This window comes from Orussus abietinus, unplaced genomic scaffold, assembly GCF_000612105.2.
Source record: "Orussus abietinus isolate OABI.00-Male unplaced genomic scaffold, Oabi_2.0 scaffold11, whole genome shotgun sequence".
NCBI classification, from domain to species: domain Eukaryota; kingdom Metazoa; phylum Arthropoda; class Insecta; order Hymenoptera; family Orussidae; genus Orussus; species Orussus abietinus.
The window spans coordinates 1,695,220-1,719,671 of NW_019396016.1; the positions used below are offsets into that span (position 1 = coordinate 1,695,220).

The 24,452-nt window shown below is 56.2% G+C and overlaps 1 protein-coding gene across 1 annotated transcript in view; it reads right to left on the reverse strand.

Annotated features, from left to right (window-relative positions):
- LOC105704024 (alpha-mannosidase 2x) overlaps positions 1-23,979 on the reverse strand; it is a 64,416-nt gene extending 40,437 nt beyond the window's left edge. Inside the window, exon 1 of the mRNA XM_012432859.2 lies at positions 23,722-23,979. The gene's annotated coding sequence lies outside the window, so the exon portion shown is untranslated. The remainder of the gene's footprint in view (positions 1-23,721) is intronic.
- Between the last annotated feature and the right edge of the window lie 473 nt (positions 23,980-24,452).

Genomic DNA, 24,452 nt, shown 5'->3' on the forward strand with positions numbered 1-24,452 from the left:
GACTCTCGCGACAGGAAGTTCCTCGTCGAACCTTAAGTCCTCCTTTCCTCGACGTTACGACCTGTCGGGCGTTAATTGGTCGTGCCGCCAACTCGGAGCAATTCGGTACGCATCGCAATTTCCAGGGCCCCCACAAAACTTGGTTAACTCGGTATTGCCCCGTCGACCCGAGGAACCGATTCGTCGGTTCTCGCGCGAACGAGTTCCGCTCCGGGAACTTCCTCGGCCGCGATCGGAAGTTGCCGTAATCCGTCGCGCCTGCACCGGGAAACTTGGCGCGGTATACCGATCGATGATTCCGACTTTTTCCCCGTTGTCCCCGAAATCCGTCGTAAACAGACAACGAGATAATTAGGTATGCGGCAGACTCATGGCTCATCCTCGAGGGGCAATTTTTCAGAACGATCGGGTAAACTTAATGATTAATCGCGGGCCATCAAAGGCGCTCATCACTTTCGCGATTGGCAGAGCCTCCCGGGGACAACGATTTTTTTTTTTAATTCGTTTAGAGCCTTTTTCAAAATTTCATATAAAAAAGTCAGGACCTTCCTTACAGCCTCCATATTCCCGTTGTAAAGTTTGAAACGAGTCCATGCCCGTAGTGTGAAGAAAATCCTCGCGAACGATCGATCACTAGGATGCCACTTTAACGTCTAGTTTTAATGACAGAATCGACCGGTGCGATTCTTTGGAATATTCCGATCGGCCCGATCGGAAACACTCGAGCGCTCCGCTGGGGGTTAATTCGCAACGGGAAACGCGGGGAAAACGTGGATGCGGTAATGGAGGAATTTATTCGAACGATTGCGAGCAACGCCGTGTCCGACGTCGGGTTCCCATTTGGCGGGCGAGGAGGGTAAGAGCGAAGTCGTCCGAGGCATCGGGACGGGGCGATTTGCATTATTCGATTCCAAGTGAAACTCAGCTACGGGGGAATTTACTAATCGGAGCCCGAGGGAGTCCTCCGCTACCACGTCGCGGTTTCCGTTGTTCAACCGCTCCGCGGAATCCCCTGCGTGGGTCCTTTGGATAAACGATAGAATTCGATATATGTAAAAAAAATAACTCCACTCCTTCCTGCTCGAGCATGATTTTGATTTTTGCCAAACCTGGAGAAATTGGACGTAAAGGATCTTTGCCAGTCTCGTGGCCTTCGGTAATCTCGAGTTTGCGGGAAGTTCCTATTGTCGTTCGCGATCACCCTTTTCCCTTCAGCGATTCGCGATTCGCATCGCGGCGGAAGGAGCGCCGGTCAGTGCAGTCGGCGTTTCTGGTCGACTGTCGATGGTTTTTTATTTTGTCTTTCTTTCCTCTCGTCGGAACAGAGTTTTCTTTAGCTTCGGTGGCCGCGTCCACGTCCATTAACGTATCGATTTCGGGCCGCGCTCTCAGTTTTTTTCGACGCGGAAGTGTCGGATCGGACACCGCCGATTTGCTTGCCGAGTAAAAATGCCGGGAAAGTTGGGCTCGAGTTTTGCCGACCCGTTTCCGCTGCGCCACCCTCGGAACTTTTCTCTCTCGGAAAGCGGCGACCGCGGAATCGCGCCTGAAACCGCCTCGGCGATATCCGCCGTCGAGGTCGACGATTCAACGCAGAAAGCCGAAACGGAGGTGCCGACCAAACGTATCGCAAACGTCTTTATCGAGCGGGAGGAAGCGTTCCGGAAACGCGGAGGGGCCGTCGTAAACGGGCGGAGTGAGCGGCGGAACGTGGCGCGCGTCGACGCGCCGCGGAATCGCCGCGAGTTACCGACCGAGACGCACGGAAATCTGGAATTCGTCCAAACCTCGTCGATTTACGAACTCGAGCGGCGGGAACGCCACGGAAAACGGCGAGGATGAGTAAAAGCTTCTCGTAAACGTCTCCGTTCGGACGTGCGTTCGTCGCCTAATTTGTCACGGAGACAGTGGGCATCGGGCAAAAACCGCCAGGGAGCACGGTAATCGTCCGCATGCGTTACTTCCTTGACGGACAGCGAAACGGCTAACGGGGCCATTTTGGACACGGTCCAAATCCCGTCGATTCGACGCCTTATCCGACCGATACTTACGGGCGTCTCTCGATGCCCTCGCCGGCCTCTGCGACACGTTAAACGCGAACGTAACTTACGTGCCAAATGAACCAAAAGATACGTTAAAAGCTATTCCTTATGAAATATACCTTATGAAATCAAAGGCAATCGATTCTTAAAGAAGGAAAAAAAAATCACTGATATCCGAGCGAATAGCCCCTCGGGTCGCTTTTTTCGAGCACACGGAGTGAATTTTTGGGACAAATTCCGACGCGACGAGTAGCTCGACCGTCGACGCATTTCGACGGTGCCGAGGTGACGTCCTGGCGCGTTCGATCGGGTCGACATTTTTTTTTTTCCTCCCCCAGGAAATTACCGTCGTTTGGCCAGCGTTACTGCTGGCTACGACAAATGCTCTCCCCGATCTCCTATCGCTCCCAAAACGCGAGGGTATTTTGTTCCCCCGGAGCCAACGCCACCGTGGCCGAATAAAAACGGCCCGCTGGACGCGCGATTCGGATACCAATTTTCGATTCGATGCCGGATGCGAATGAAAAAAAGGAAAAAATCGAGAGTCGACCGGCAGGGTGTATTTCTAATTCCTCTCGGTATCGGTGGACATTCGCGACAAGGTTCTCCCCAAGAAAAATTGCTAACTCTCAGGGTCAACTTTTCCGAGTAGAAGATAGTCGCTTCTCGTTTCGAGGAGCTCTTCAGAGGTTTTTCAGCTCCGCGGGGGAAAGACCGATCCTCGCGAGGGTAATCGATAGTGCACGGTAGCGAGTAATGCCGAGCTCGAACGTACGATACATCGCGGCGACGGCTGGAGCAAAATTGCGAAAATCAAGCTCTCGAATAAACGCGATACACTCGAAATATCGAGGATACCCGACCGCAAGTACTGTTTGAACGGAGTGCGCGCAAATCGCCGAAAGCTCTCGTGACGGGCACCGCGATGGCAAGGGTGGCAAATGATTATTTGTTCGGTATCGTCGATGTTGCGTTTACGCGTTATTCGTAGACGCGGAATTTGCATTCGGGCGCATAAAATCCGGAGGCGCCTCGAGTGGCGGGAAGAACGACATCCCAACGGTTCGTCGACCGCGTTTAACGACGCCAATATTCCTTTTTCATTGGCCAGTCGCGTCTCGGATGGAGGACGATCGACGCGTGTCGCGGAAATGAGACAAAAACCCGGTCGAAGAGGAATAATGGACGATCGGCGATAAATCAAGGGAAAAAGAGAGGGGGCCGAAAAAAGGGCGAGAGGCCGGCAGGGACGCGAGAGAAGCGAAGGCGAAGGGAGCCGCAAAAAGGGAACGGACGTCGGGGACGCGGGAAAAGGCAGGGAAAACGGGAGGAAACCCCGAGACGTGCATTCGTCATTTATTTCTCGTCTCGCGTCCCGGATGACGAGTCGCGTCGCGCTCGACGCGAACGCGGGGGAAAATCCTTTACCGTCGAAACGCTTTCAAAAGAATAATGCCACCGCAACTGTGGATTCCAAGGGAAAATACTCGCGTCTTCGATTTTCGATACGAGCGTTTAATCGCGGGCAAACAGGGACGAGAGATCGCGAGCCGGGGGAAAAGTTGAGTGAGAGAACCGCGGGCGCGGAAAACTCGCGGAAAATTCGCGATAATCTCGAATGTTATCCCTTATTTCGCGTCATCGTCGGGGCGCCGAAACGTTCGCAAGGAAGAGGAGGAAAATGTTAAAATTTACCGAAACGCTGTCACGATGTTAAGGCCGAAAATTATTTGTCACCGAATCGCATTGTTTTCCGTCATACGAACTGAAAGGCAATCGGCTCTCAAAGAAGAAAATCCTTTTTCCGATTTCCGAGTGATTAGCTCCGCGGCGGAAAGTTTGGCCGTGCGATAGGAGAAGGGTGGCGGGAAGGACGGGGAGGGACGGGGAGGAAAGTGGAAGAAAGGAAAGAAAGGGGTACGAGGCGAGACGCGCTCGAGTCGTCCGACGTAGTTCGGGCCGCCTGTGGGCATCGACCGGACGACCCACCGACGAACCCGGCCAACTACCACCGCGTTCCCACGGGAGGGGCGCGCGCGATCGAGTGACGCACGAGACCGGTCTCGGGCCTAAAACTCGGTCACCGGCTGCTACTTCCACACTCGGACAACCGTTTATTTCGGGCGCGACGCGCTCTCTTTGGCGCCGCGACGCGACCGGCGCGAAAACAAATGCCTCCCTAGACGGGTCTCCGAGTTGGAATTTTAGCTCTCCTTAAAGGCCACCCACCCCAACTCTTTCGAGTTCTCCTTTCAATCTCTTACGTTCTATTTTATTCGAAGGAAGTCCGACTTTAGGCCTACGAACAGAAGAAATGGAAGTATCCGCGATTTTTAAGATCTAAAGTAGGACTCGACCGTACGCGGAAAAAAATAAGAACGGCCAGGAAAACCACAATTGCGGCAATTGTGACCATTTTGAGACAACCTGGGTAGGAGATTATCCCGATTGTGGTTTTCCTCGTCATTCTTTTTTTTTTTTCCGTGTATGTACGTATATCGCGTCAAAACGCACTTGGAATCTACGATCGGAGATCACAAGTGGAATCGATATTTCGGTTCGGATCGCAACGTCGAGTTAAAGGCATGATTGAAAGGCGGTGAATTTGGATATAACGCGTCTCGATATCCTCGATCGGCATTTTCATTCTCGTCGCCGCCCCCGTCGAAAACAGGGATGCAAAGGAGGGAAGGAGAGGGAGGCCGGCCATTCACGCCGTCTGGACGGCGGCGAGCTTTCGAGCGTCGCGTTATTTCGGGCGTTAAAGCCACCGGGGACGGCTAAATGCGCCGGCAGAAATTCGGACTCCTTCCTCGGCCCTTCAAAAGCGTCCCCGGTTTTCGCGAGACGAGAGCTCCTTTTCGGCGTCCCCCACCTCGTCGCGACTCTTTCAGCCTCCGAGGCGACGACTGCCGGCGCGACGCGTGCGTCACCGGACGCGCCGCCGCCTAATTTTAGACCTCGCATTTACCGCGGACGTATTTCCGTCCGCTTGTCCGCGACGTTCCATTTCGCCCGTGTCATTCCGCCTCGCCCCCCGTTACGTGGCATCTATCGAATCGATCGGCGTCCCAAACCTCCTGAACGTTGCGCGAATCCACCGGGGACGCGCGTAGTCCGAGGTAATGGCCTGCCAGGAGGTAGGATATTTTCGGAGAGAGAAAAGGGAGACGGGGATGAAGACGCGGGACGTCGACGTCGAGAGATCGGCCGAACGTCATCGGCAGGAGTCGGGGTCCTCGATGTCGAAAATCGATGCACTTCGTTACCGAGCCCAGGGGTTACTCCGAGGCGGCGTCGATACGGTTATCATCGAGGGTCGCGGAACGAGGAGAAGGGGCGACAAAAGCGGCGACCGCCAAAGAGAAACGGGCCGAGAGGGCGGAATTTGTTGCCTCCGCGCCGTTTTATGACTGCGGCTGACAACCGCCCTTCCATCGTTGGTCGTCGGACGAAAGCTCAAAGCGCCGGGACGAGGAGAAAAGTACCTACGAATGCGGCATCACAGACCGCGCGTCCTAGTCGTATCGGAGGGAAGTCAAAATATAGTTTGACCACCCAAGCGGGTCGCGTTACCCCTTATACCGGATTTCCACCCCCTGGGTGCCCCCGGAAAATTTTATATTTCCGGGGAACCAATTAATTCTCCGTTGCTCCCATTACCGGCGACGAATTCGGCGAGATTCGCCGAGATCTTACAATTTTTCTCGGTTTTCCGTAAATCCTCGAGAGGGTCGGGCGCCTTCGACCGCTCCACTCGTTAAATCCTCTCCCCGGGTGGACAGGGTCGCGGCCGTTACCCGCGTTTTCCGCACGTGCACCGACCGCCCCTTGACCCCGGTCCCCATCCGAGCGTTACGCGGTTAGGACGAGGTCGGTCCTCGTCGAGGGGTCGGGAATCTCGACCCGGCGCGTAGTTAGCGCCTGATTTATTTATGCAATTTGGCGAGCATTCCGCCTACTTTCGGAAAAGTTACTAAATTCTTCCCGACCCCTGTCTCGGGGCGCGGTGCCAAGACACCCCCTGGCCCTTGCCCGGATCGTCCCATGGCGACCAACCCTGGGCTCGGAGCGCGACCTGGGCGCGCTCTCGATTTGACTTTGCCGACTCTCCGGGAGGAATAAATAATGGCGAGCGTCGCCTCGGGTAAATAGACCGACGAACGTGCTCCGGGTCCGGTCGGCGCGGCGCGAAACGACGTCAGGGCCTTCTTTTGGCGCGGAACGGTCGCGGGAAGGAGGGCCGCGTCGTCGAGAAGGGCGAGGGCCGTCGATTTCCCCGGGCGATTACTTTTGCGTTACGACCCCTCCCCGTCCGGGGTGCGTTATCGCGGCCGTATAATTGCCGGTGGAGGCCCCACCGCGCCGCCCACCTCGTTCGCGTATTCCGCGTCTACCTGTACGTCGAGCGCGCCCCTTGCCGCTCCCGTGCTCGTTTTATAGGTTATGTCTACTCGTTCGAGCCGCCTCCGACCGCCGTCGTAAAATATCGCGGCGGGCGCGGCCGGCTCGTGCGGTTTCCGGTATCTCCCTCGATCATCGCCACTTCTTGCGGCTCCCTTTAATATCAACCGACTAACCCCGAAGTACTTGCGAGAGGGTCTACGAGAGCGAAAGTCGAGAAATGCGATCGATTCCGAGGGAATCGCGACGAGAGCGGCGAGGTGCAGGGTTGGGTAATTTCCCTTTTTTTTTTGAGGTTTTTGATATGTATAACCAAGTGGTCTTCGTTGTAATGTACGCGTTGAAAATCACGTATAATACATGATGCATTATATCTACCCAACCCTGACGAGGCGTTGAGCTTTCGCGAGGACCTCGACGAGGGCCTCGCGCGCTGCACCGCGGAAGACCTTCGTGACTTCGACTCGGAATGGGCGAAGTTCGAAACGGCTCGGTCGATGCGAAACGACGCTCGGAGGTCTTCGATTATTCCGAGCGGACGGGAGACGGCTTCTGGGCTCGATCGAAATTTCCTAACTTCGAGGGATTAATGTCGGGCCGCTCCGTACAGGGCGAATCGCGCCGAGGTTTCCGCCCTACCGAGAAATCTTAAATATTTACCCCGAGAGAAAAATATCATTGCACCAAAGAAATATTCTGTTAACTCGAGGAATAATTATTCAACTCAAATAGACTGGAATAAACCGGATGCAACGTTTATTCGGAATTATGACAATTTATTTCAGTCGAATAATTCTTAAAATTGACCAAATTCTTTTTATTTCTCAGTGCGAGAAATTGGAGCGCACGTGCCTCGGCGTAGCCGTGGGACACGAAGGAGCGACCCGAGGAAGAATCGCGGGGACGTTACCTCTCGTAACGCGGAGAGGAAGACGCTCGAGAAAGAAGTTCCCCCCGCGTTTGGAAACCACCACTGTGAGTGGCCTCACAAAGCACGCCCGAAGGGTACGCCCGCTATTCGGCTTCCGCTTTTGCAGAAATTTCAGGGTTAAGCTCGCGTCGGGGAGAAACGCGTTCTCGAGACTCCGGATCTCCCGGTTCCTCTCCCCTTTATCCACTTCCGGTTCCCCCGCGTCTTGGCAGCCCTTTTGGACTCCTAACCGAGCCACTTCCGAGTTTAACGCCAGAAAGGTCAAAGCGCGGAAACTTTCGGCCCGGTGCTTTGTCAGTCGAGAGGTCCTCGAGTTTGACACCTCCGTCCAAGCCGAGCGAAGACGCGGAGCGTTTCGACGCGTAATTAATCGGAAGCCGATCGAAGCAAATTTCGAGAGAAAGAAAAAAAAAAGCGGTCGCCCAGGTTTTCACCTCTCGTCTTCGGGGACACTTTTCGGTGTTTCCGCCGTGGAATCCCCGCGCTCGGAAAAGTTAACCCACCCACAGTCGTTTCCCAAATCTGCGACGTCGTTCTAATCGTATTTCCGAGATCACGGAAGAAATGCGTACAATTTTCCATCGGTCAAGCTCGTCCGATTTACAGGCGTTCCGCGTCGACGTAGACACCCCCGGACATGAACGTTCCCCGGAGTGGAAAAACTGACTCTTTCGCATTCAATTAACGAGCGAATGAATATTCATTCGTTCGAGTCGGATCACCGTTCCACTGTATACCTACGTTATAACGCATCGCGGCCCGCTCTTCCACCCCTCCCCGCGCTTGGTCATATTTCTAAACGGAATAAAATGGCAGGCATCCACCGGGGAAAATGCGCGCGGAATTCTGGCCGCGGCCGCAAATTTGGAAAAACGTCAGGGGCAAATGGTCGACCGGGCCGATGACGTACGCGCGAGGCCGCGCCGATGGAGGCGATCCGGGGAGGGTGGCCACTTTCCGAGGATTCCTTTCGGGATCGGACATTCCGCGCGGCCCGGTCGCGGAAGAATCGCGCCGTCTGGAATTCATCCCTTATACGGGCGAGCCCGGAGAAAGGGAGCACCCCCTTGGCCGCTTTCAGAGATATTATCCGCCCTCCCGATCCTCCGGCGCCTTTTCGTGCCTGCCGACTCGGCGGAAGTTGCCTACCGCAGGCATTCTGAAAATTCGCGGAAAAATACCGCAAGCTTCCCGAAGGCGGGGCCCGAAGGCGCGAGCAAAACGAACGAACGGACGACTCTCCTCCCGCTCCGCGCCGACTCGGCCGCGCGTTGCGGCGCCCGACAAAGGGCCATGTTTCGGGAGACCCTCTTTCCGTCGGCGCTCCCCTGGAGCTCCGATTATCCCCGCGAGGAGAGCTCGCAATTCCATTCTGGCCGGTTGCCTAACGACGAATAGAATTAGCGGAGCCGAGCTGGCCCTCGTTAATCGGTGCGTCGCGTCGGGCGTCTCCCTCCACCGCGACGCAGCGGGTCGTCTCCGTCCGTTTACGGCCGGGAATGGCTACCGAGAGGTAGCCTCTCGACGTGCCTCTCGATGCCCCCCTCGAGGCGCCTCCGGATGCATTCGTAGGTGGACATCCGGATGCATCTCTCGATGCGTCTCTCGAGACGATTCGCGATCAGGGTTCAAGATTCAGGGATCAAGGTTCGGGTTGCAAATCCGCTGCACCCCGCGACTTCGGCTGGACGAATCGAAAAGTCCATTGAAAATTAGTGCGCCGCCAAGTGTACGGATCGAGGGTTCGCGATCGTTCCCGGGTTTTCATTGTCCGATCTTGGGTCCACGATTTTTTTTGGGGCCGGCTACTCGGGAAGAAAGAGACGTTTCTTACGATCTCCCGGGTCGAGCGCGGTTTAAAGCCGCGTCGTTAGCCCGCGAGCTTAACCCCGGACCTCGGGCAAACGAATGGCCGCGCTCGCTCGGCCGGGTACTTTCAAGTATTAAAACTGCCTAAGCACTCCAGGGCTCGAGTAAGTACCGGCGCGAGCACCGAACCGCCTTTCGTGCCGAACCTTCGCCCACCTACGTACATATTTACGAAGCCGAGTTTGCTCGGGCCGCCGGAGGAACCCGGGGTCGCGACGCTTGCCATGGGGGTGTTTAAACTACCTTCCTTCCGGAAAACACGCCGCGGAATCGTCGAGGGTGCGTCGTGGTACCCGCTCTTGCGAGCGAACCTTACGACGACGCGGTCGTTCCGGCGCGGTCGAGCCGCGGCCCACCTGGAAGTCGCCCATCGAGGAACCCCTGGGATCCGGCGAGAGGGCGGCGGTTCCGCGCAATCTCGACGTCTCGAGACGCGGGTTTTAATGGGATTGCCCGCGTTACTCGAAACCGATCCGCCGGTCGAAGTTGGCGAATAAACGCTCCGACTTCGACGAGGGCGATCCGGCTCCGTTTCGCGAGTAATCGGAAACCCGCGAGCAAACGAACGATCGTTCCCGTGCGGCCTTCTCGCGCAATCGACGCGGCATCGAGTCGCAGCCCACTCGAGTTACGACGGATCGGCGTCGCGACGCTACCTCGGGCCGCAATTTCTACCGAACCGGCGCCGTGATTTAGAAGGTCCAAAGACGATCCCTCGTTTTCTCCGCGGAAAAGCCCGCCGGGAGACAATGGCGGAAAACCGGACGGGCCGGAAGAATAGCCCCCGCGGGGAAGCGCGGCCCAGCTTTACGAGCGGCGGAATCTAAGTTTTCATTTAGCGTCCATTTCATTTCATAAAGTGTAACGAGTTCCGGCGAGTTACCGCGGCGGCCCGCCTTCGGTTACCTCCGCCAGCGATTCCGCCGCCGCTCCTCCGGGTCGGCCCGTTTCCCGGTTTTTAACCGTTTACGAGGTGGCCGGAGGGAGCGGCTCGGAGTTCGCCCGTCTGATTTACACGGGATACGGCGGCTCACGTTCGCACCGTATTTCCGCGCGGAACGGACGGAGAAAGGGACTGGAGGGATTCGCGTTCGATCTCTTCCAGCGGAATTAGATTCGGTCCATGTGCCGCTCGAGTTGCTCTCGGATACGCGATCGTTATTAACGACGAACCAACGGCCCGCGTCGGAATCCGACGAACGAGTTCGCCAAACTAACCCCTTGCCGCCCTTTGGCGAGCCCGACTCGTGACAAAAATGTCGGACCACCGCGAACGTCGCGCATCGAGAAAAAAATGTCGCTAAACCAGGGAAATATTTCTTTGTCCAGTCCCTAAGAAATATTTTGTCGAATCAAAGAATAATTATTTCACTCGAGTAAAGTCGGATAAGTTGGATGTAACGTTTCTTCGGAGTTGTGACGACTTATTTGAACGAACAAAATATTTCTCTGGTTCAAGGAATTTTTTTTTCTCATTTCCATTTTTTGCACGCAAAAAGGAAAAAAGGACTCGTCGCGTCCCAGAGGACGAACTCGTCCCTCCATTTTCACGTCTCCCGGGGAAACGAAGCTACTCTTAGGAACCGAATTACGTCTAAAACCGAATCGAGTCGGTATTCAATTTCAGGATGCACCGCGTCTCTCGCATCGCCGGTTCATAATCCGGATTTGCTCTCGCCATAGCCCGATATCCCTTAAGCGCGAAAATGCGAAACGCAGTATCCACGGTTTGCAATTCATCGGCGAGTGTTGGGCATCGTCGTTGAAAAGTATACCCGAGCACGGTTGCGGTCGAGGTTCGATCCACTCTCGATGGAAACGCCGAGTGACCTTAATTAAGCCGGTCTGTTACGTGCCCGATGTAGCAAGGCTCGAAAGAGGGCGTAATAAAATTATTAAACCGAGGTCCTGCAATTAGAGTACCCCACGCGCGACGACACGTGGAACTAAGCGCGCGACGGGGGAAAAGTTTGGGTCATTCGCGGTGAGGAAAGTCGGTTCGGCATAAGGAGGTTACGTCGCGCCGAGGAAAAACCGACTCGCCGAACGGAAGCGACGCGCTAAAAGCTTTTTAATTACGCCGTAAACGAGCGACGCGATCGGCGACGCGCTTTTCCGCGTCCAGGGGTTAAGTGCGGCTTTCCTTGCGCTCTCTCGGCGCGACTCGCTGATCTCCTTCCATCCGTAATGGTCGTTTCAACGACCAACGGAGAACGTGAAAATCGCGACGGGATTAACGTCTCGGGCCGTTAAGCACCGATCGCTCGCTCGCGTTTACTCGTTCTCGTTCGTGTCCTCAGAAAAATGGATTATACCTGTTACACGGCGCACGACCTTGATTACGGTGTCGTGACGGTAATCGTTACACCCACGCCTTTCCCACGGTCGACAAAGGTTCGCGTTTCTCGGCGAGATCGACGGAATCAAGGATTTGGAGGTCGGATTTCAATTTTCGAGATTCGGATCGGAGAAGATCCTCCTCGTTCGGGGCCGCTCGAGGGGTCCTCCCACCTCGTTCGCAAATTGGGTTGCAGGTGGGCCGAGGTAAAGGCGCTCCTCTTAATGGCGCCTCGGTGCCTCCGGTTATTGCGGCGGCTCCCCCGTTTACACCGCGAGGATGCCTCGATTCGCCGAGTCCGATACCGCGGCGTCCCTCGGGGACCGGCGTCGTCTTATTAAAAAATTCCAGGCGCACCTTCGGGAGGAGGTCCCACCGGCGCTCCGCAATTTCGCGCTCCGTGACTCGGGACGCGGCGAACCTGCCAACGAACGAGACTCGCGTTACGTCCCCGCTAAATTCCTCGCAATGGCCGATGAACTTCGACCTCGCCTCTCGAGGGGACCGGAAAACCAGGAAATCTCGAAACCTCGACGCGACCGAGTGGAAATTTTTATCTCGCTTAGGACCTCGATTTAATTCGAACAAGGTAGGACGTGGAAGGTTGAAAGGAGGACATCGAAGAGGGAAACGTGATACAAAATATCTTACTCGGGGGACGCGGACTTAAAGGAGGGCCGAAACTTTGAAGTTTCTCGATTGATCCAAGGAAGAAACTCGTTATTCGGCCGCCGCGCGTCACGGAGAGCCGCGTTTTCCTCCCGCGTCAGCGAATACCGGTTTTAAGATATAAATTCAGGATTTATTATCCGAGCGGCGAGGATGACTTTCCTCCGACTCGACCTCTCGAGTAGGAGGACGGAAACGAGACCTCGATAAATTCCGCGATCCCCAGGATTCGGTTAAGCACGTAAGTATAACGACCCGTCAAGACGGCGCATTATGTGAAAGCGATTCCGTGTAATCGCAATCTCTAGGAGCAATCTCACGGAGCGACGTTCTCCGACTCTGGAGCGATCGGAGGATCGACCTCGGATCGGGAAGTCGATCGAGACCGCCGTCGATCCGAGTCGATTCCTTGGGTTCAAATCTCGAGTCCGAGTCAAAGAGATCTCGGTTAAACTCGCGATTCGCTTTCTCCCGAATCGAGTCGTATATCCGACGTCGAGCTCGGATATCGACGAGTCTTTGGTATAGATGCGACGAAGAGGACCGCGAATAACGCGGTCGTTTCTCGTTTTCGCGCATACCGCGACGTCTCGGCGACGTCTTCGCGAGGTCCCGTCCGTATTAAAATGCGGAGGCATGATTCTAATAGAAGGTATTACCGGGGCGATGCGCGGGGGGAAGGGGGCAGCAGGAGGAGGTGGCGCGCGACTCCGGGCAAACACATCGTAATGTATTCATATTGGCCCTCCGTACTCTCGGTACCTCAAAGCGAGGGCTCTTCCTCTCCGCGATATTTGAATTTTAATGCGTCCCCCTTGGCCCCCTCGCCTTCGTCCACCTTGAACCACCGCCAACGCCGCGCCCTCGCATTTTCCGCCGCGCGGCGTCGCCCCAACAATCGAAGGATTCCGCCTTCCGGAATACGCGAACCCGAGGTGGTCCCGAGGATTCTCCTCCAGGACCTTATTCCGGACTATTCCGGCCCGTAATCCGGGTTTTAGCGCCCCGAGTAATAAGGTCCCTCGGCGCCCCGACGCTCCTCTCGACGGAATACGCTTTATCGACTTACTCCCCTCCCACGTGGTCGATCAGTCGCAATCTCTTTTAATTCCCGCTCGGCGAGGAAGACATCTCGGATATTTAGAAAGACACTCACAAAATTCCAATTGTTATAATGAAATTTTGAAATGACTGCAAATGTGTAAAGATTTAAATTTCATGGGTGTCGGTCCCTTCCTTATAGTCTCAGGATTCACGTTGTAACGTTCCAAAGGACTCGGTGCACTCAGCTCGGAAAAAAGTTTCCTGAACGAGATCTCTCCGACGCCACTTTCGTATCGCCTTAATTCCTCCCTCATCCTTCGCTCCCGAAATTGAAATCCTTCGGCGGAGTCCTCGCTCCCTGATTCTTTTTAGCCCGGCCATTCACCGCTATCGAAGGCTCGAGTCCTTTCGAGTAATACGTTTAATCAACGCTGGGCGCGTCCTCCATAAAGGACCCCGGGACAGGGGACGTCCCTCGTCCGGGCGCGATGAAAGCACCGAGTACCTTGGTAACCTTCGGCTTACTCGAGACCCCGAGTATTCCGTTAAGAAAGCACGGCAGTAGTAAACCTTCGATCTTCGGCCAATCTCGCCCGTAAAGGCAAGGAAATCCAATCGGCGGACTCGTCGACGAGCCGGTTTCCATTTAGTCACCCGGGGCGGAGAATTTGCTACGTCCAATCCCGAACGACCTCGACGGTGAGGGGACCACCCTCGTGGTGCACCGCTTATTTCGAGGACCTGTTTCGAGCCAGGGTTTCGGAGATGGACATATAGTCGAAAATGCAATAAAATGGCCCATGAGTAAGAATACAAAGGTACCCTGAGAAAAAAAAGCATCATGCATTTTTGTACGAACTTGTACTCACCGTTGAAAAAAATATAAGTATAATGTACGTATGAGCGGGTACAAGGTACGGGTACGGTACTTCAAACCTCTGTATTTCGGCTGAAAAAAAAATCGCAGCCAAAGAACAATTTGAAGGGAAGAACTTTTCCCGTCGGGCTGAAGTGATTGCGGGTGGGAAAAAAATTCATCGGGGACAGGGCAGGTCGAAGGTGACGCCTGGAATTCTCTCCTCGGGGTCGTCGATAAAAATGACCACCGCGCGATCATAGCGAGACACGGCTCGTTTTTCCGGTTTCCCCGTGGTGGGTTTTCCGGAATATTTATTTTCCCCGGGACCGTATTCCCGACCTCCGGTGTTTATTCCCAACGCGAAGCGAGGTTCTCGCGTGTTTTACTCACGGCACCGAAACACCCGTTCCCCGGCGCAAAGAGAGGCGGTAACGCTTTTAGAGGTACGAAACGAAAATATCCGCCTCGGCGGAAGGAGAACGTCTCGACCGGGCAATTCCGAAGTGCGACCTCGGCGGAGGAAAGCGTTCCTTTCTGGTCAACGCGTCCGCCGCAAAGATAACGAGGCCGCCAACTTCTGGGATATCTCTGGGATAATTGCCCCGTGAATCCGATCCGTCGACCGAGCGGCCGAACCGCCGCGTCTCGGCGGCGAAGAAGAGAGCGAGGGGGATCCGGCAAAGCGCCCTTTGGCGGAAGGACGTAATCCCCGTTGCACCTGTTCGGGGTGCATCGGGCACCGCAGGGTCTTGGGGAGCGTTGCCTCGAGGCAACCGAGAGCACCGCAACGTGCCTAGCACACATCGGCTTCTACGTGTTCGCGAGAGCATCGGGTTCCTCGATGGTTCCTCGTGGTTCCTCCCTCGGTTCCTCCCTGGGCCTCCTCGGGCGGAAACGAGAGCAGAGGGTGCAGAGGCGGGGCATTATTATCCGCTCGCGGAGACGCCGGCTCCTTCGCTCGGTCTCTGATCCCGCGGATATGCAACGCCCTGCGGAACCGCGGTGCAGCGAGGTGCATTGCGCATCCTAGGTACATAATCCGTGAGAAAAGGACTAGCGGCGAACGAAAGGACGTGGGGAGTAGGCAGGGGCGAAGGAGTCGAAGAAGGGAGTAACAGCTCGCGCTTCTTTGACGCGAGGATGCGTGCTACTCCCCCGCTTTTTGCGGAATAAACTCGGGACCCTTCAGCGTATCTATATCCCGGAAAATGGACGGAGTCTTGGGATCCTAGTGGATATAGTAACCGGGGATGCAGTAACTATCGGGCGCTTTTTATTTTCTTTTCATGAAAAGACTCGATATTTCTCGCACGGAAGCTCGCGAGGAGACTGCCGAAGGGAGCCACGAGGGTCGCGTCGCTGCGCCGCGAAAAAGCGACGGGATGTTCTCGCTCTCGTGGTATAGCTCGAGTCGGAAGCGCGTACGGACATTTTCCTTTTCTTTTACGACCCGCGATAACGTCGAGACGCCGTTTACAACGGCGCGACTGCCGTTGAGACGGAAAACCGGCCGATATATATCGACCGCGACTCGAGGAGCGACTGCGACTCTCGGCCCTCCCACCACTTCATCGATTTTTATTATTCCCTCCTCCTCCCTTTTCCTCCTTTCCCTCTCGTTGCTTCTCTCTTTAACTTGCCTCGAACACCTGTGCCTTTTTCCGGTTAGCTCCCTTTCCCCTTTCTCCCTCTTTTTTTTCCGACTCTTCCTTTGCTTCTCGCCTTTCCCTTCCTTAAACCACCTCGTCTTGTTTTACCGGCTCGGAAAAGAGGACGCATCGATCGCGGTGTTAAGGTGTTATGAAAGTGTCATATATATATATACATATACACCAGAAAATTAAAATATTTATAAAACTTTTCTCCAAACTAGGTGCACCGAATAATTTGAAACATTAACGGGTGATAATGGAGGTCCTCGCGAAGTTCTTGAAAGTCAGGAAATTTAATTTTTCAAAAAACAATTTTGTACCTTGCCCGGGCAAGAACGAAAAAGGCATATTTTTTTCGAAAAAGGATATTTCATTTTGATATCGATAAATCGCTCAACGGGGGAATATTTAGATCAATCGAGGTGCTAAACGGAACGTCTGCAAGGACGTTGACGCGCATCGACGCATCCTTCCGTTGCACCGTTTTGCAACGCAACTCGGAGGATACCACCAATTTCCGGCTCTTTCCTTGACGAGTTCCCTCTAGATAATAGCACTCGCGGTTTCGCCACACAACGCGCAGACTCGGGCCGGCCACGCGAGAACTTTTCCATCCAGCACGGAGAAGAAAAGGAGGGCGTCGCCTCCTTTTTCGCTCGTATTACTTTCCCGACCTCTTTGTGGTCCACCGGCTCTCCCCGTCTACGTGCTCGCAGTAATTCCCCGTTCACCTGAGAACGCGTTAACATTTTTCGTGACATTCAACGAGGCGAGCCGCACGGTGAGCGGCGCGACCCCATAACGACGATATCGTAAAGGAGCCGTGCTCGCCCCATGCGATGCCGATCCCATGGTATCCTTCGCCAACCTCCTCGAATCCTCGTCGGAAATCCTCCTTCCGGAGGTATTCTGCCCGGAACGACACGTTTTATCGGCTCTAGGTACCGCGGACGGATACTGGAACTCCTTTGAGAACCAGGGGAAATATATTGGATTTTCTATGGTTGTCCTTTCGAGGAGAGGATCGAGGTGCATCGGCGGCGGCGAGTCGTGCACGTTCCGGGTTCCCTCGACTCCGGGCTTCGGGAATATAGTCGGGGTTGGCAAAAACCGCGGAGCGGAGAGCGGTACCGCTAGCAGGGCCCAGTTTTTGCCGCGGCGGAATAACGACTCGCGAGCAAGGCGAGCGGCGAGCTCGATAGAAATCGGCGCGCCCCTCTTCGTCGTTTAGTCGGCGACAAATTCTTCGGACGATTAATCGGCGGCCGTCCTCTCGTTACCCCCGAGAATTTGCTGTTTCTTGTCCCCGGGAAGGCGGGTCAGGGGCGTCGCGGCGTCGGTGCCAGGGGTGGATTTACTCCGCAACTTTCGTAATCGGAGCGACGGCGGCGGCGGCCGTGCGTCGCTTTAATTGAATTTATGCATCGGGCCGCGCCGCGGCGAACCGGTCGCGTCTTCGCGCTCCGATGCGGACGGGTTCGCTTTCGCCGGCGGCACGCGCGATTACGAGGGTCGATTTCGTCGTATTCTCGGAATAAATCGGGTCGACGCGAACCCGATCGCCTCGAGTTCGATCGGGACTCCCAGGGTGGTCCGATGGCTTCCGGCGCGTCGGGCGTCGCCCCGGCTTCTCGAGACCCGAACCGCCACCGGTCTCCTTCCCGGCTGCGATCGAAAGTAGAGGAAAGTACCTCCGCGTGACCGCTTTTGCCAGTCGCTCGAGTCGAATTTCTCAAGAGACGGTTCATCTCGGATGCCCGTATCTCCTCGCGCGTTGAGAAACGCTGCGACGCGCCGGAAAGGCCGCGAAACGACGACGAAAGGCGCGAGAGATCGAGGCGTCCTTATATTGCTTAAGTGCCGGATCCGCAATTTGTCCTCATGGAGCGACGCTCCTGGACCTTTAAGGCTCGTTCTCCGTCCGCCGCGGCTCGAATGCAAGTTCAAGGCAAGTCCGGGGCTGCCGCTTTGCGACGGCCCGGAATGAAAAAAGAGCCGGATCCGGCAATTTTCAGGGCGGAAAAGTCAAGCTGGATGCGCACTTATCCGCGAGTAATCGCTTAAGTACGCGAGTACGCGTTTGCGGGGTTGATCCATTGAGCCCCGGGTGCCTCCCGTGGGTTATTCTCGTCGCGCAATCTCGGAAATAGCCCGACACGGCGTTTGATCCGCACCGAGGAGGGGAAAAAATAACCGAAGGGGGTCGAGCCGCCAGAGAACGATCCAGGGCGAGAGGGAGAGAGTCGGCGACCGGCGACTCGGGATCGCTCCAAGGGGTGGAGACTCGATTCGTACGTAATTAATCGCGACTCGACGCGCAGCCAAGATCGCGCAAGAAATCCGTGGCCGTCGTTTCGTCCCGCAAAATCGGGGCTCGAGGCCGGTGCTTCGTGAACGGGAAAGCAATTACCGCGGCCCAGAAAGCACCGATCGCTCACGGGGGAAACGCAGAAATTACCGGCAATTTCCGCGTGCCAAAGTGCGGGGACACGCGCGTCGGTAACAGCCGGTGCGGACGGATTTGTTTTTCCGTCGATCGCCATTTTCCAGGAGACCGACGATCGATGGCGCCAATTTATCACGGCCATCATCGGCCGTCGTCATTTGCCTCGCGCGCCGATATAATCACCGGCGAGGCGAGTCGACGCTCGATCCCGCGGATTTCCGATATCCCCTTCGCGATGGCGGAGAAAATGCCTGGATCGCCGAAAATTATTCCCGCCCCGTAACCGCGACGTTATTACCCCGCCGGGAAATTACGCGGGGCTCCGATGACGGGCGCTCGCGGTTTCCCTAGGACGCGGATCGGCGATTCCTCCGAAATCGTCCCGTCGATTCTTAGCGCGGGATGCGATCGGACCTCGGGAAAAATAGTTCCCAAAGTAGGAACGAAGCATCGAGGCCGGGAAATCGCAAGGGGCGACGAATCGCGTTTCGCATCTCCTCTGGCCGCGGCGGATGGTTCGATTTAGTCCGGACACCGGGGCTCGCATAAATCCGCGAAGCCACTACACCCGCCAACGTAACGCTCTCCATTTCCTATTATCCTCGTTAATTACGTTCGCGTTATTTTAACGTTAACGCTGGCACCGTGAATTATACTAATTATACCGACCGTGCCCGGCCGCGCGCGGAACGCTCATTAAGGCTCCATGGCTTCTCCATGAAACCGGAACGCGTTAAAGCTCGCGTTTCACCGCTACGGCGAAATCGTCGATCGGCTGGAAACTCGAGTTCGACTCGAATCCAGGAATCGAGTCCGAGTCCACGTCTCGTGGAAAAGAGCGCTCGGCCGATCCGACCCACGGTCGGTGCACCGAGTCGAGTTCGGGTGCCGCGAATCGATCTCGAAGGAAACTCGAGGAGTCGGTCGCCCGGAGAAAGCCCTGGGAGCACCTTTCGAGCGTCGCGGTCCCCTCTGAGATTTTAATCTCGCGAAAAGCGGAGCGGAGATATCGCGCCGGACCGCCGCGGGCTCGGTAACGCCGCGGCGGCCGCGCGTCCTGCAACCTTGCATTTTCCTCGAGCTTTTTACCCCGTCGACCCTTTCCTCCCTGTCCGACCCGCGGGACGATAAATCCACCGGGAAGATAAATTCCCGATGCCGCCGACGTCGCTAGGATCGACTGGAAATTTCGCAGTGGAGCCCTCGAGCCCTCTCTTTCCCCGTTCTCCGACCATATACCCCGATTAAATAATTACTCGACGACGACGCAACGGTCGCCCATCACGTGACTCGATTTCCTCGACCTCGCCCGGAAAGCCGCGACCAAGAATTCCGGAGAATGCCGGAGAATGCCACGCGGAGGCTGACTTGGCGGAAATTGGGAGAATATTTCAACGGGGCCGAGGGAGAGAGCGCCCTTGTGGGAAAAGAAAGGGTTGGAGAGAGAGAGAGAGAGAGAGAGAGAGAGAAAGGGGTAAAGCAAAGAGAGGGAAGGACGTCGGGCGGGGAATTACTTGGAACCACCGGGCGACCTGGGAAATCCAATTTCTATGTAAACTCGACGTTTACATAAAAGCTGACTGGCCTTAGGCTCGTTTCACCTGGTTTTTCGACGGGCTTATCGGCGTAAAATAGGGCACCGTCCCCGTGTTCCCTCGGTATCAGAGGGTAATACCCGCGATATTTCACATTTTTCACGATTACTCTTCTCGTCCCGTGCCGAACGCTTCCACTCGACCAGGTCTCCGTTTACGAGGAGGCGATCTCTCGCTCGAGGACGAGGGGGGACGAAAAGTCAAGGAAGAGGGTAGAAGTCCCGAGATGGCTGGATATATTACATTACGCGGCATCTATCGATTCGCCGAAAGCCATCAGCTTCCGTTGCTAGGCGATATCTCGATGATATCCACCTTGGCGCTCTCCCTGGTCGAGGCTCCCGAAGCCATGGATGCGGCACCTCGTTACGATCGTCGCCGACTTTTCCACCCCGTACGAGTCGATACGATGCCAAGCTCGCGTACGTCCCTCGACGTCTTCCCGAATTTCCCTGGAAACCCGAGATACAGAGGGAGATGGAGAGGCCCTCGAGCGCAGGGCGTAGGAAATAATTTCCCTCGCTATCGCGCTCGATCGCCAGCCAGGTATTTCGCATTTTCTTTGCGCGCGACGTACCGATAATTGAATTTCCCCCCGACCCATTTCCGTTTGCCCACGCGGTGAAAAGCCAAAAATTCCCGAGTAGCTCCGAATTAACCGCTTCACGCGAATCTCCCCCGGCGGAGGGTGCCAACTATAAACATGATTTCCTCGAAATTCCCGTCCCGCGCGATCGTCATCCCGAATTCGACGTATCGACCTATCGCCGTTCGAATTAAATCGCGATTTTCCGGCCATCCGTGCCCGATACGGGAGAAGTCGGCGAATCCTCGATTCCGGCAAATTGCCTTCCTTCGCGCTGCCGGTGCTCGAACCGGGGAACGACCGCGCTCCACGTGGAGCCGCGTCGCCGGAAGAGCCGGAGGCTCGAAATAATTTTCCCTGAAAATGTGTTTTCCCTCCCAAGAGCACTCGTCGAGTTCGCACACGGAACTGGCGCAACCCGCCCACCGGGCGAAAGCGCGTCCGAAGCATCCGTCCCCGGTTCCGGGGTTGGAGGTTCAAAAAACGGAGAAGGAGGGAGACGGAGGCAGCCGACGAGAGAGTGAAATTCCCTCTCGCGCGGCCGAGCCCCGTAACGAAAAAACCGCTCTCGCATAAACAATGGCTCGCAACGGAAAGTAACAATAATTACCGGGCCGCGATTCCGCCTCGGCCTCGTAATTGCAACCATAAAACTCCGAGCGGAATCCGCGAAACGAAGTCGCGTTCCGGCCCTCGGTGCGACGGAATCGCCGCGGTGGGGACGACTCTTGGAGTCGCTCGTCCTCGTTCGATCAGGACGGGGGTCGATACGAGTGCCTCGATCGACGGTTCGTAATCCTAGGCGTAAGGCTCGCGATCGACGATTCGCGTCTCAGCGAGAGTCGCCGATAGCGGAAAGAGAGACCTTTCCCTCTTCGTTTCCGATCGCGCCTCCTCAGGGTCACCGGCGACGGGCCGATCGATCGCTTTCATCTCGCTCGGAGCACTTAGGCACGTCGTAACTACGGCCTCGTTTCAAAGTGCTCCAATTGGCGACGGTCATTACGAACTAAATTCGATTCCGTCGGTTCTCCGGTAATCGACGAGCAGCGAAGAGAAAACGCCCGGCGGGGAACGGGGCGTCTCGAAAACCTCGATAATTTCGAGAATCGAGACGAGGTGCCCATCTCGCCGGATGGAGACTCGATTGGAAATATCGGTAATTCGATCCAACCTCTAACGACGTTCGACCAGTCTAGACCAACGATATCGCCCGAAACGTAGCCTTTGACGAGTCTCACTTTCCCCCGCGACCGATGACGGCGACGATCGCTTTCCCTCTCTCCCGCTTTTCTATTTTCCTCCCCAGCGAATCCGATTCGCCCTCCATTCGAGGGCGTCCTTTTAAAAATCCCCCAAAAACCTCGTGACAGGGAAACGACCCAAATTTTGCTCTCGATGTGGCTGGAACGCCGTTTCGCATCGAAAGACCATATGTTCTCCATTGAACCAAGGAAATATTTCTTTGAACGTCCCAGTGAAATATTTTGCAAACTCAAAGAATAATTATTTGAATCAAACTCCATTGCCACGATTTCGAAGAACCGTCGCGATACAATTTATTGGAGTTTATTCCAGTCGACCGATCGCTCCGGACATTAATGAAATATTTCTTCGGTTCAATGACACTTTTTTCTCGGGGCAGCTCCGATCGACAACGAGGTCGCAAAAAAATAATTTCACCAGTTTCCTTCGACGATCGATCGATCGCTCGAGGCGGTCCGGGTCCTCCGGCCCGCTCTCGTTCCCGTTCTGAGCTCACCTGCCGCACGTACGACTCCGCCGTCGTCTTAACGAGAGCACTCGCGTCTAATCGCGCAAGACCGAGTCGCTCGAGGGAGGCGCCCTCTTCTGGCTCTTTTATTTCTCAAGGACAACGGGGCGCGTCACTCGGAGCGACGGGTCGTCGACTCTAGCGCGGGTCCGACCTCGTCCTCCGGCGAAAGGAGTCGGCGAGATTCGGGGCCGGGCACGCGATCTCGAAGACCGGCCGGAAGGAGGGAGCGAGAGAGAGACGGAGGGCACGCGTCCCCCGGGAGAGGGAGAGAGACGGGACGCGCGTCGCCGGTGTCAGGTTCCGCGGCAGCGTCCGTGACCCCGGCTAATTGGACGACCGGTTAACGTCTCGTTAACTTTTGCCCCCGTCGACTCCTCCTTGCGTCCGGCCCTCTTCGTCCTTTCCTCGAGAGCCGCGGAGGATCCGGCGCGGAAACGCGGCCGCGGATCGCGACTCGCGGCGGATATCGCCCCCTTTTTGATTTTGCGCGTTCGAGACTCGACTCGCGCGGAAAAAAAAAATTCACGGTCATGACGAGAACTTTACCTGTAGCAACAAACGAGAATAATTTTTTCCGCGTGGGATAACCTGCGGCAACCCGGTTACGGGTCCCTTTTCCGGAACGACCGCGCCTCCCATGCGGGGAGTCGTCGATTCAAATAACGAGACTCGCCGCGAAAGTCAAATCGAGAACTACGAGTCGCGAATATTTGGGCCTCGCATAATAACTTAAAAGCACCTTTCTCCGGCGCAACGGTAAAACTCAAGTAGCACACGGAACGTTTTCTCCGGTCACTTTCCGCTCGCCTTGATGACTGCGGAAAACACCCCGCTGGACTTTTAAACCTCCGATTTGCGCATTACCATAAACCCGAAACTTTCTCGCATACAAATTGCGGTAGGAACGAGTGCGCGATACTCGTGCACGGAGAGAATTCCGTGCTCGAGAAGATTCGCGAATTCGTCCAATTAAGCGATCGTCGTCCCGGCACCCTATATCTTAGCACCTGGCGTTTTCTCTTTGTCGAAGTCGGACGAGGCCAAAATCCGAGCGTCTCTCCCGTCGCGACCGTACATCGGTGATCGCGTAAGAGACCTTGAAAGCGCCGGTACCGTCCGGCAATGTTTTGGTTCGACGGAATTAGTCGAGACTCGAGGAAAACACGTTTTTCGTTCTCACGGGACTTCTAAGAAAAACGTGCCCGTTTCGACGATAGAGATCCAGGTGGATAACGAATTTTCTCGAGAAAATTCTCGAAGGATCCCCGTCTCCCGGAGAAACGTTCGTCACGGTAGAAAACACGCCCCTCGCGGGCGACGCTCTTCCTCGCAGCGTCGCGACGTGCCCGGGTGGCCTCGGACCGCGACCGCGGAAGGCCGCCAGAGTCTCCGCGGTTGGACGGGGAAGGTCGCCGGCGGCGAGGGACCGGTTTTCGCGGCCGCCGTCGCCGCGCGGCTGCCCGTTCCGAGGAGGAAACGCGATGCCGATCTCGGCAGGATGGCACTCACCTGGGGGGGTCGCTCCGGGTGCTCGGGGCCGTTCTCCGGACCTCTCGTCCCGACGGGGCTGCACTCGGCCTCGCTCGGCTCCGCTCGGCGCGAAGGCTCGACACACCCGCGACGCTCGATGCGACGTCATCCGCGATCCGCGGAAGGACTGCCGTCCTCGGGACGCGCACACCCGCGCCCCTCCAGGGCGGCCCGCGGAGCGGAGGGGCGCGGAGGCGGGAGAGACCGTCATTGTTCCGCTCGAAACGCGGAGCGAGAGGGATGCCGGGTTAGGTGGGGTCGCGCTGGGTTGGGTACTCACCGGTCGCGCTCTGGAGGGGACGCGCGCCGCTCCGGACCGCTCGGTGGCGCCGCCGAGCGGCGACTGCGCCAACTGGCGGCCGTTGCGCGCGCCGAGGCGGGACGAGCCCTCCCTTCGAGCGCGTCCCACGTCCTCGGACGGCATCGAAACGAGGGCGGACCAGGTCGGACCCGGGTGGACCGATGTCGAAGACCCGATCGGCTCGACGCAACCGACGCCGTCTCGGATTCAGGAAGTCCGAGGAATCCGCGACCCCCTGGGCGCCGATTCGATTACGAAGGTCCGACCGGTCACCCCGCGTTACCGGTCCTCGGACCACTAACTTCGTCCCTGCGAACTAGTCGGCTAACCCTGCTTGCGGGGACCCTGCTTCCATTATGCCTCGGTCAATGGGCTTAAGGCGGATTCGGACGAGTTTCCATGAAGTCGA